Source organism: Tamandua tetradactyla, chromosome 3 (genome assembly GCF_023851605.1).
Source record: "Tamandua tetradactyla isolate mTamTet1 chromosome 3, mTamTet1.pri, whole genome shotgun sequence".
Classification (NCBI taxonomy): domain Eukaryota; kingdom Metazoa; phylum Chordata; class Mammalia; order Pilosa; family Myrmecophagidae; genus Tamandua; species Tamandua tetradactyla.
Genome location: NC_135329.1, coordinates 76248539 through 76259487, shown reverse-complemented (window position 1 = coordinate 76259487; position 10949 = coordinate 76248539). Strand labels below are relative to the sequence as shown.

At 54.0% G+C, this 10949-nt stretch overlaps 1 long non-coding RNA gene across 1 annotated transcript; it reads right to left on the bottom strand.

The window, feature by feature from the left end:
* Positions 1–483: 483 nt before the first annotated feature.
* LOC143676162 (uncharacterized) lies at positions 484–5829 on the bottom strand. The gene is made up of 3 exons (XR_013171872.1): positions 5771–5829; positions 3203–3256; positions 484–703 (listed from the first exon to the last, which is right to left on the bottom strand). It is a non-coding gene; the product is annotated as an uncharacterized LOC143676162 (long non-coding RNA).
* Positions 5830–10949: the final 5120 nt, after the last annotated feature.

The window sequence follows — 10949 nt, the reverse complement described above, 5'->3', positions numbered from 1 at the left end:
TCCAGCCCACAGACTTCCCCTTCCATTCTTCCCACCACGATAATGGGCCCTTGCCCTGCCCAGGGGACCCCACGTGAATGGGGCTGCCCAAGAGGGAATGAGGGGGAGTGGGGGCAGGCTTTCTGAAAAATGTGTGGGTGGTCCTCAGGAAAGCTGCCTGCACATTTCAGGAACAAAAAGGCTGAGAGGGTCAACAGGGCCAAGCGGCCGGATGGTGCCCTGCACACTGCATGCTGTATGCAATCCTCTGCCAGGTCTGAGCCTCAAACTCAAAAGGGCCACAGCTTCTGCTCTGGTCTGCACAGGTCACCCTGCTGCGGTATGGCAAGGGACTGCCCTTGAGGAGCCACCAAGATGTCCCAGAGAGAGGTGGTGGTGAAAGAGCCAAGTGGGGTCCTGGTGGCAGATGGGGGGAGTGGGCCTGGACCTTGCGGAACCTGGGGTCCAAGCTAGCAGGCCATGCCACCGGCTGACCTGCAGAGCTGTGTCAAGATGCCTCCCTCGGGACTGGGAAATGATTCGTAGGCCTGGAGCAAAATCACAGCGTGGCCCCCTTGCTCAGACTGTGGCATGGATGTCAAGGTGGCCCCTGGGCAGGGCTGGGACCATCAGCCCCACATGCCCATGGGGAGGGCCCTGGGGGAAGAGAAGCCTGGGGTGCACTTGCCTTCGTCCCTGCAGCTCCTTTCTCTCCTGATTCTCCCTGAGAAAAGAGCAAAGCGTCAGCTGGGCTGCAGCACCAATGTGTGCCATGCACACACCCACCTTCAAACAAGAATGATAACCCATCCTGTTTCAGCAAGGACAGTGGGGGATGGTCCTGGTGACCAAGGACACCCCAAGCAGGGGTCTTAGGTAAGCCTATGCAGGGAAAAGAAACACCGTTGCTGGGTATGGAGGGCCCGGGCCTGGGCTCCTGGTCAGTGGGTGAGTGGTGACTCCAGCGAAAGGATCCTGGGACCGCTACAAATGGTCTCAGGGAGGGGCCTCCTGGGGAAGGGGCCCTAAGTCCTCGGTCTTAGCCATGACTTCTCCGCCTGTGGCTCTGTGGCTTGGATGACCTGCTCACACCCTCCCCAAGCTCCCCGTGCCTTGGTTTCCTCATCTGTGTGTGTCGGCACCCTGCCTGTGTCACAGGCCTGCCTGAGAATGCAGCGTGCCAGGACAGGGCAGGTGCGGTGTTGAAGGCTCGGCTGGCTGCTCAGTGGGAGCTGACACTTATTAATAAGGGGGCAGACAGGAAGTTTCAGCCTTCAGGGGCAACTGAGCCAACAGCCTCAAGGAAAATACGTGGCCAGAGTCAGGCTCAGGGTCGAACTGTTGGCAAGGTGGATGGGTTCACCACCTGGAGGGGGCCAGGTTGCACTGCAGGGGCCACTGGACAGGACAGAGTTAAAAGGAAGGAGGGGGGACAGGAAGGAAGATGGTCTCTACTCCTGAGAGCTCATTCAACCCCGTCCATCGGCCAGCAGTCCTGGGTGGGCTGTTGTAGACAGAACAGGACAGCAAGCTGCAGTCAGAATGTTTGAGTCCCTGAGCCACTCAGAGGAGCCCTGCTGCGCTGGGGAGCTGCAGCGAGAAATTCCATAAGGATCACCCATGGGCTTCATCTGCCTTCGTTGTTGAGTCTGGAGACCTAGACCCCAGCACCAGCTGGAAAGCAAACTTCTGTGTGAGGACCTGCAGTCCCAAGCCCACTCATCCCTCCCAGTTCCATCAGCACAGCTAACCCACCACAACCACAGGTGCAGTATTTGTAACTGTGGGGTACATGGGATGGAGGCACCGTTGCCGACCTCTGTACATGGGTCATTCTGTTTAATCTTGCGAGGTAGGTGGTGTGATTACAGTACTGAGGGATCAGCCCCAAGGCCCAGCGAGACCATGAGCCATTCCTCAGATCTCCCCGCTCCTCAGGTCTCACTGTTAGGGAGCCAGGGCTGAGAATCCCACCGGCTGTGACCATGCTTGCATTTCACCCATGCACTCCGCCATCTCCCGTTATCATGCCCCTCTGACTGGAGCAGACGGACACGAGGACACAGAGGGGAGGGACAGGTGCAGAAGCTGACATTTACACCTGCAACACAGCACCTCAGCCACGCTGTGGTCACTGCTTACTGGAGGCCCACGGGGACCCCGGAAGCTGGGAAGTCCTGGGCTGCCACCTTCTCCCTTGTTCCCTTTCTGGCCCTGCAGAGAGAAAGCAAGACCTTCATTCTCCCAGGGGTCAGGTGCAAACTCAGGCAGGGTCAGGAACTTGTGACCCTTCTGCATTCAGAGGTCATCAGCAGAGGAGAAGGAATGATCCCCTTCCCACAGTGGCTGGAAAGAGGCTGAGAAAGGCACAGCAGGTCCCTGAGCTGTGGCCAGGGAGTGGGACAGCATGGTGAGTGGGGTTCCTACAGCAGTCAGCAATGGCCAGCGGTCCCTGGTCCAACAGGAAGTGAGGTCCACCAGGGTGACCCACTGCCTTCATTTCTTTGGGACAGATGGGCGTCCTGGGCTGCAGGACTTTCAGAGCTACAACCAGGAAAGACAGACTGGTCTGTCCCACTGCCCTGTGCAATTGTCTTCACACCTGGGTGGCCTTCTGAGCAGGCTGCCAGGGTTGGGGTGAGTGGAGACTAGGGCAAATTCTGATGTATACAAACCCTAGAGCCCACTGAATAACTGAATAGCTGTCTCCTCCACCCAAATCCTCTATCCAGAGACCAGGGCTCAGGGCTGTTCCCTCCTTCTACTGCCTCCCCACTTCCCTCCTTGCACTCCCCACCCACCTCTTCACCAGTAGGAGAGATGGGTCTCCACTTCTGCCGGCTGCACACTCCCTGTCCTCTGAGAAGGGGAGGCTGGTCAGCCCGACCCTGTCCTTTCATCCTCTGAACATGAAACTACCATTTACACTTATCTCACGTTTTTAGTAGCTTCATCCCTTTGGGCATCTAGAGCTGTAAACACAGGGAGCCACAAGCATTGAATATGTATTTTACTCTTTGAAATCCATCCTGGGTCCTCTTGCCTTGGCCAATTCTTTCCACTCAAACCCCACATCCTCCATCGATTCCTATATCTTACACTCAAACCCCACATCCATCCCTCCTAGTGCTTCCAGGGGTCGAAACCAGACAAGCCGTGATATGAGCCACGTATCCCTTCAAAGCCTGCCCGATCCCCTCACTTCACACCTCTAGATACTCACAGGGCTTCCTGGGGCACCGGGGTTTCCTGGGGGTCCAGGGCATCCATTCTTACCCTGGAGGAAGGAGCAGAGGGAACAATTTGGCCGGGGCTCACAGGGCAGGGCAACAGCGCAGAGAGATTCCAATCAGGAAGGACCTGCTTTCACTGCTAGACTGTCCTCAGGCCACTGAGTGAGTCAGCACAGAGCCTCTCACCCGATGCTTTCCTGCCTGCACAGAGGGTTTGTGCGTTCAGCTCACGGACTCCCATGGGGGGCCCTGTCTTGCAAGGTCTCCTCCCTGCCTCAGGACCCCAAAGGCACTGCCTGTGCTTCTTGCATCTCCACCCAGAACGAGGCAGGCACCCCGCCAACCAGAGATGAGGCACATAACAGAACCTCCCACCCACCCCATCCCAAGTCCTTCATCCAAAGCACTCATGCCTGTAACTCTCCAGTGAGGTGCAAGCTCGCCAGCACATCCGCCCTGTGGGGGCACTTTATGGTAAGAGGCACTAACAGGCTGTGCACTTCCAACACTCTGGCCATTTTCTAAGGGCTTTGCAGGAATCACGTCGCTGAGATCACCACCACTCCACAAAGGGGAAACCGAGGCACAGAGAGGCCTGAGAAGGATGTGGAGGAGCTGAGGCATGAACCCAGTGGCACTGACACGGGTGCTCCTGCACCCGCCGCTCCTTGGGGGCACGGCCAGGCCGTGGAACATGCAGCTCCTGCCGCACCTTCACTGGGCACTGACCTTGGGCCTACCAGTCCGGCCATGAAGGTGTCACAGGTGAGGAAAGCACGGCAGCTGAGTGGGACCCCGAGCCGTAAGTGCTGGGACTTGCACGCGGCCCTGGACCCCAAGGCTGCCCTCACCAAGGGTGCCTGCCCTTCATCCCTCTGAGTGAAAGCCCAACGCTGGCTCCCCCCTGTGCCTCCCAACCACCCTGTGTCTCTCTAAATGTGTGGGCACCATGGGGCTGCTGGGAACCTTGTCTGTACTCAGGAAAGCATAAAAAGTCCAGCTGAGGGAAAGCCAATTTGCCAGAGAAATAACCTGGAACTCTGATCTTGTGTGTTTAAAAAAAGAAAAGTATTTGGCAAACTTTCATTTTTTGTTGGGAACAAATTCCATGTGATATGCCTCAGGATTGATTGGAAAAACACAGAAAATCACAAAATGCTTTTGGGACCTCTGGCTTTACTGGATGCCCTCCACCTTCCTGACCTCTGACATCTGTACTTGAGCACACAACCCCAAAATGTCACTTCCCTTTCCTTCGTAGCACTGGCCTGGGGTTGGCGAGGTGGCCGAGCGCCCTGAGCGAGAGCAGGGATGCAGTGTCGGGGCTATGCGGGGCCTACGCTGGCCTGTCCTCCTTCTAGAAGGAGGAAATGGGGTGGACTCAAGATGGCGGGCAGCTGGACAGTGGGCCACCTGGCCCCAGGAAGGGGATGGACGAGTCGCATGACTGCCCTGCCTCCAGCTCACGGGTGACCTGGGGGTGCTGCAGCAGAAGCCAGGACCCCTGGCTCATGCCTTGAGGCATGGAGCTGCCCACTCCTGCGCAGGCCCGTGTCCCTGACCCGATTCCCTCATCACCAGCACCCAGCAGTAGCACCCTGCACCCCCAGCACTGCTCGCTCAGGTCGGTGCCTGGTATGAGCTGCAGAGGCCCCCAAGGCATGGTGGCAGGAATGAAGTCCACCCAGTGAGTCCTCAGGACATGGAACACTCTAACACACTGGCCACACCCCCTCAGCAAGACCCCCAGTGCAGCAAACGCCAGCGGGCCGTGGCAGGGTGGAGAATGCCGGGTTTGGAGTCCGAAAGTTCTGGTTTCAATCCCACCAATCCCTCCTACCAGCTGTGGCAGGCGGAGCTGCGAAAGCAGCGCGTGGGGCTCACAGGTCGAACCCCTCAGCCGTTCATTTCACTTTTCACTCAAAACGTGCACATGCAAGCACACAAAATAAGCGAGTTATAAAAAAAAATCTGTGCATGTCTTTTGTGTGTACTGGAAATATTTTAAAACAGACGAACTGCTGTTATCGGCGAATCCGCTGGGGTAAGGGATGGGCGGGAGTGTGGGGAAGGGAAGTGTCCTTCGCAGCGTCAGATCCTCTCGGGTCTTTCCCCTCTGCTCCATGTCCCATTCTCAGCATGTGAGCAGCACGACGCCGCAGGCAGCCACAAGGTGGGATCTGGGTCACGGGGGCAAACGTAAGTCTTCCTCTTTGCACAGCACCAGGCACATAAATACTTTATCACCTTCTTCCCCCACATTCCCCCAGGCAGCCCTCAGATAAGGGAAGGGTTTTCCCAGGTGCAGGAAGGCTGGGGCAGCCGCAACCCACCGGAGCTGCTGAGCAGGGCCCCAGAGCACCAGGAAATTGCTCTCTAGGAAGGGGTGGGCTCCAGAGAAGAGTCTGGGGGTGTGTAAAGGGGCACAACGGGGCTCAGGGCATTGGCCACTGACCAGCTGCGAAGGCACAGAGCCGTTCTTAAAGCACACGGGGCTGAGCCTGCTGAACAGCCGTGGTGGGGAAACAAGGAGCCAATCACGCTAAAGCAAAACTCACCGGAAAGCCCCTCAGCCCCTGAGGGCCCTGCGGCCCTGTGGGTCCAGCGTCGCCCTGGAACAGACAGAGGGTCACGTGATTACAGAATAATGCCGAACACACGGTTCCAACGAGGGGACTCAACGCTGCCAATTCGCAGCCGAGAGAACCAATGAGATTTCACCATTGGTGGGCAGTGTTTGCAAACAGAGATCAATTCATTCCACGTTCAAGAGGAAACATGCGCATTCGTTCCTTCATTTGTGCTTTTGCTTCTTTCCTTGCTTAGGAGCAGGCCTGAGGAGGCCCCAGCATGGAAAAGAGAAACGCTCCAGAACCCTTCCCCGCTTTGCCGAGCAGGACCCAGGAAGAACCCTCTCCTGAGTGTGCACAGTGGGGACGCCCTGCACACGGTGCCCTCCTGCCCGCAGGTGGTGGCTCCAGGCTCATCCTCGGAGCTGCCAAGAGCCTCCTGACATGGCCACAGTTCAGCCCATTTATGGCTGAAAACCTGGGCGCCTGCATGCACCTGTGCACAGCAATGCTGCAGTCAGAGAGGGCCCATCTCATGGGGGGCTGGGCATGGCCTGGCGCCCTCGGCCCATCACACAGGGGCACTCGGTCTCCTTCCCTGAGCCCCTGAGGGGCATGCTGCCCGGCACCGCCCTCCCCACCATCCACACTGCCCTGGGCTCCAGCGCCTAGGGTCCCGCCTGCCCCACCCTTCCCCTGACCCCACACTTACATCTTTCCCTGAAGGCCCTTCGCAACTAGGGGGGCCCACGGCGCCAGGCCCACCCTAAAGGAAAGGCGGTGGTGAGTGCTCGGTGGGCTCAGGCTTGCCCAGGGAGGGGTCAGCGGCCAGACGGCCAGGGCGAGGGTCGGGAGTGGCTGCGTCCGCCAGCAGTGGCCAGGGCGACACCGAGGTGCCTCCATCCTGAGTCGCTGCCTCCCATTGCCCAGGCCGGGCCATGGCTCCTCAGCATCCTGAGCCCCCTCCCCTGGCACAGAAATGGGGCCGAGGAGCCCAGGTGGGTCTGCCCCCTGGGTGGAAGCCACTGGTCCTCTGCATGGAGTCCGGACTTGGTGACAACCCCTCCCAGCCTCTGCCCCATGGGGGAGGCACCCTGAGCCCACAGGCCAGGTCAGACCCATGTCACGTGCAGAGCAGCACCTGACTGCAGGCAACCTTGCCAAACTGGTCTCAGCATGCCCGAGCCTCAGGGCAATCTAGAAGAGCTAGACCAAGAGGGGGGCTGACCATCGTCCCCAGTGCTAGGCCCCCCTGCTGGTCTCGGGGACAGCATCACCACTGACCACAGAGCCCAGGACCCTGGTCTAGAGTCCCCTGCTCAGTCTCCCTGGGTGACCTCCAGGCCCTGCTCAGCCTCACCTGTGTGACCCCCAAAGTGGGACATTCACTTACCCAGGGCCCAGGTGCACCAGCATCGCTGGTGTGTCCCTTGAAGCTCTAGAGGAAAGAAGATGAAGTTGTTCTGCCAAAGAGCAGTGAACAGTGTAGGGAAGGGCAGTGGCCTGGATGGGTTCAGCTGACCCCTCCCTGTCTCCTGACAGGGGCCCAGGGGCAGCATGGGGGCAGTCTTCTACTAAAGACACCATCATCCCATCTTAGTTCCTCCCTCAAAGAGGGAAGGAGAGAAGGAAAGAGGGATGGAGGGAAAGAAGGAGGGAGGGAAAGAGGGGAGGGAAGGAAGGTGGGAGGGAGGGAGGGAAAGAGGGAAAGGGGGGAGGGGGAAGGGAAGTAGGAAGCAGGGAGGGAGCTATTACTGTGCCCACTTCAGAGGAAGAAGCAGAGTTTCAGAAGGTGCCCAAACGAATGACCAAATGAAAGCTGGACCAGATGTGCCTCTCTTTAACCCGCACCCTTCTTCTCAGCTGGGTGACCCATCTGCTGGTCTCCACCTGGCCCTACACTGGAGCAGGACCCTACCAGCTCCCAGCGGAAAGATGAGCTGGGGCCCAAGGTGGTCCCAGCAGACGTCTGCTCAGAGGACAGGAGGTCCTCCCGGTCTACAGGCCTGGAGCCGCCTCAGAAGCACCACCACTAATCCTGGTTGAGTGTCCCTCCAGGGGCGGGTTCCCATTTTCAGGTCTCCCAGTGCAATTAGGTGAAAGCAAGGAATTTTAGGAAAAAAAGGAAAGTTAATTTTTGCATTTTATTTCCTCCTTATTGAACATAATTTGTTGATTTTTAAGAAAAACAACATTAAGGAAATAGAACTCTCATTTGACCTGCTACTTCTTGTCAGATAACTGGATCTGGGGATAGTCATTATATTTCTTTCCAGAAACCTATTGAAAGAATTGTGCCAACACCCTCAAAGTTATTAATGAGTACAACACTTAGCTAGAAAACTCAACAACCCTAAAATATATTGAGTTTATTTTTATAAGAAAAGTCATCTGTGTCTAGTTACATGTATAATGGCTAGAGAGCTAGATATACATTTAGATATAAACATGTGGGAATTTATAAAGATATATTTTTCATAAATAGAAAGACAGACTAGAAAAATAGACAAGAATGTTGACAGAGCTTTGCCTGTTATAGAATCACGTGCAAGGCTACTTTCTTCTCTCCACTGCCAGCCTGTTTCATCACCGTCATCATGACTTTGCACTGACATGGATTATGTGTATAATTGGGGAAAATCCTTTAGTTATGGAAAATGTTCACAGCTGAAAGTACAGGCAGTGCAACAGAGGCTCAGGGGCAAGAATTCTTGCCTGCTGAGCTGAAGACCCAGGTCAGTTCCTGGAGCCTGCCCATGCCAAAACAAAAACAACTAAAAGTAAGACTCATTTTTAGGTTCCACTGTCCAGAGAAAGATAATTAAAATTATAATAAAAGGGATGGAAAAACTAGCTCCATGCTGTGGCCCCACACACTCTCAGGACATCACCAGCCTGTCTGGGTGGGGCATTCAGGGAGGCTGCCGAGCCCTACACTGAGGGTCCTGCACACACGCTCTGCACTTACAGGTGGGTCCTGCACACTCCACACTCACAGGTGGGTCCTGCACATACTCCGTACTTACAGGTGGGCCCTGCACACTCCACACTCACAGGTGGGCCCTGCACACTTTCTGCACTCACAGATGGGCCCTGCACACTCTGCACTTACAGGTGGGCCCTGCACCCTCTCTGCACTCACAGGTGGGCACTGCATACACTCTGCACTCACAGGTGGGCCCCACAAACACTCTGCACTCACAGGTGGGCCCTGCACACACTCCACACTTACAGGCGGTCCCTGTACACTCTCTGCACTCCCAGTGGGCCCCACACAATCTCCACATTCACAGGTGGGCACTGCACTCACTCTGCACTCACAGGTGGGCCCTGCACACACTCTGCATTCATGGGTGGGCCCTGAACGCTCTCTGCACTCACAGGTGGGCCCTTCAAGCACTCCACACTTACAGGTGGGCCCCACACACTCTGCACTCACAGGTGTGCCCTGCACATGCTCTGCACTTACAGTTGGGCCCTGCACACACTCCACACTCACAGATGGGCCCCACACACTCTCTGCACTCACAGGTGGGCCCTGCACACTCTCTGCACTCACAAATCAAGAACTGGACAGAGGCTAGCATTCTTCCTGAGCTGACTGTACAGTAACACTTCCCAAGGGGCCTGACAGTCTCCCTACTTGGGGCAAAGTCATGAAAAATGAGACACAAGACTGACAAAATTAATTAAAAAGTTATCATAAAAATTCATTTAAAACATTATATTAAAAAACATCCAGAGTGCAGAACAAACAGGAGTTAATCAGAGTGCAGGATTAAAATATAAAATGTGTTTATATATTCTGCATACTAGATACTTGTCAGAAACATGATTTGCAAATATTTTCTCTTATTAGGGTTTATTGGAATATACAGGAGAACATATAATATTTTGGAGCCTGTAAGGGATTGGAAACAAAGTGAGACCCTGAGTTTTGAGAGAAAGGTGAAGCTTTCAGTTTCTTTTTTTACTGAAATACAATTCACATAACATGAAATTCACCATTTTAACTGTACCCCTGGGTGGTTTTTAGCATATCTACTGCTATGTGAAACCATCATCACTGCTAACTCCATATCATTCCCACTACCCCAAACAGAAATCCATGCCTGCTAAAAGTCAGACCATCCTCTGATAACCACCAACTACTTTTGTTCCCGAAACAGCTGCTTACTGGGAGCACTTCACCTCACCAAGATCACACCATCTGCAGCCACTGGCTTTTCACTGAGCACCATGTTTTAAGGCTCATCCATGTTGTAGTGTGAATTGCTGCATAATTCCTTTTCAGGGCACCATAGTACTTCATCGTATGGACATATCACCTGTTTGTCCATTTCTCAGCTAGTGGAACAGTCATTTACAAGTTCTGTGTGTGTGTGTGTGTGTACACATACTTTTTCGATTCTCTGGGGTATATACCCCAGCCTGGAATTACTGAGCCATATGTCAATCATATGGTGAAATGTTTGTGAACTGCTCAACGAATTTCCAAACGTGAAGTGGCTGAACCATTTTATGCTTCCATCAAGAATATTTGAGCTCTGATTTTTATATAGCCTCACCAACATTTTCTTTTATCCATTTCTTAAAAATTATAGCCATCTAGTTTGTGTGAAGAGGTAGCTCATTGCCATTCTGAATTGCATTTCCCTAATGACTGGTGATATTGAACACCTTCCCATGTGCTCATTCAGCATTTGTATGCCTTCTTCAAAGAAATGTCTATTCAAATCCTTTGCCCACTTTTTTTAAAAAACTGGGCTATTTGTCTTTTTATTGTTAAAATGTAAAATGTGGCGGGCCGCGGTGGCTCAGCGGGCAAAGTGCTTGCCTGCTATGCCGGAGGACCTCGGTTCGATTCCCGGCCCCAGCCCATGTAACAAACAAACAAAATACAATAAAAACAAGAAAATGTTTAAAGATGTTTCCCTTTCTTCCTCCCTTCCTTCCTTCCATCCTTCCTTCCTTCTCTCTGTCTTTCCTTCCCTTCCTCCCTCTTTAAAAAAAAAAAAAAAAAAAAAAAAAAAATGTAAAATGTGTTTACATATTCCGGATACTAGACCCTTGTCAGATACATGATTTGCAAATATTTTCTCTTATTTTGTAAGCTGTCTTTTCACTTTCTTGATAGTTTCCTTTGACGGGCAAACATTTTTAATTT